At 36.5% G+C, this 1656-nt stretch overlaps 1 protein-coding gene across 1 annotated transcript in view; it reads left to right on the top strand.

The window, feature by feature from the left end:
- Window positions 1-1656, top strand: part of PPP2R1B (protein phosphatase 2, regulatory subunit A, beta) — a 52742-nt gene that overhangs the window by 18031 nt on the left and 33055 nt on the right. The gene's annotated exons all lie outside the window — the stretch shown is intronic.

The following is a 1656-nucleotide window of genomic DNA, read 5'->3' as shown; positions in this document are numbered from 1 at the left end:
CCCAAAGGTTCTTTTATTTAAGTTTAAATATAGTATAAAAAATTACAATGATAGCTAACATTTATTTAGTCATTACTATGTACTGGGCATAATCCTAATTGCTTTGCTCCTATTGTTACATGTAATCCTCACAACAATCTTATGAGGTAGATCTTGTTATCCCCATTTTACAGCTGAGGATGCTGAGGCACAGAGAGATGAAACAGCTTGCCTAAGGTCTCTTAGCAATTGCAGATCTGGGATTTGAGTGCATCTAACTTAATTCCAGAGTTTATGCTCTTTACCACCTTACAAACTTTTCATTGAAAGTTCTGGTTAAGATTACTGACATTTATGTGCCTTGGATTATTTGGGTACTCTCAGCTTGAGAGTACTTTCTCATCTTAAAATTTAGTTAGCAGTTTTTGACCTTATCTTGACAGGAGAATATTGGGCGAGGACTTGACTTTTACATGTGGTCTTTTGGGGCTTGTGTACTTACAGTGTCCTGAAGTTCGTTTGAATATCATCTCCAATTTGGATTGTGTAAATGAAGTGATTGGAATCCGTCAGCTCTCTCAGTCTCTCCTTCCTGCCATAGTGGAGCTGGCTGAAGATGCCAAGTGGAGGGTCCGGTTGGCCATCATTGAGTATATGCCGCTGCTGGCAGGCCAGCTGGTAAGTGTGTGTGCTCCATGAATTGCAGGGTAGCGTCAAATAGTGCAGTTTCACCATGGCAAGTTAGGAGGCCAACTAGCCTGAATGGTTATGTTTGTTTAGATGTGTGAAAGTATGGTCTTGTCCTTATTGCCTGTACGATGGTTTTTATTTTTGTAAGTACATAAACATCTAACAAAAAGGTATAAGTTGGGTTTCCCTTATCTGAAAAGCTTGGGAGTAGAAGTGTTTTGGATTTCGGATTTTGGAATATTTGCATTATATATATACTTACTGGTGAAGCATCCGAAATCCGAAGATCTAAAATCCAAAATGCTCCATTGAGTATTTCTTTTGAACTCCATGTCAGCACCCAGAAAGTTTTGGATTTTGGAGCATTTCAGATTTCGGATTTTTGGATTTGGGATGTTCAACCTGTGTAATAGAAACACATTTCATCTCACCACCACCTAAAAACAAAGCCATAGAAGAATATGATCAGTTTCTTGGTATATATAACATAGTTTTTGTAATATTTAATGTTTCTGTGACTTAAGGAATATTTAACTGAAAAGGAAAGGAAGTATGGTTTCAAGAGAAGACTGCTTTACACAAAGAGTGCAATGCGCACCACCCAAAGGATGGACATATTTGAAACTCGGACTTGGGGGGCGGGGTAAGGGCAACATATGTAACCTAAACATCTGTACCCCCATAATATGCTAAAATAAAAAAAAAAAAAAAAAAGAGAAGACTGCTTTGATTTTTGCTTAAAGCAGCTTCTCTTTTTGCCTATATTCTGAATAAAAATGTCCCTAGAATATTCCTATATTCTGATTAAATGGAATTGAAGAATCACCATATAGAAAAGGAGTATTAAAGCTTATAATGTTAGTGTTTTGACCAAAGTCCACATTATTACATTATCTATATGAGTTTCATGATTAGTTTTACTCTGATACCACGTTGATTGAAATTTCAAAGATGGGGTTTATAGCCATGTCCTTTTTTTTCTTTTTT

This window comes from Propithecus coquereli, unplaced genomic scaffold, assembly GCF_000956105.1.
Source record: "Propithecus coquereli isolate 6110/MARCELLA unplaced genomic scaffold, Pcoq_1.0 Scaffold6, whole genome shotgun sequence".
Lineage (NCBI taxonomy): Eukaryota > Metazoa > Chordata > Mammalia > Primates > Indriidae > Propithecus > Propithecus coquereli.
This window is presented reverse-complemented; position numbering and strand designations above follow the sequence as displayed.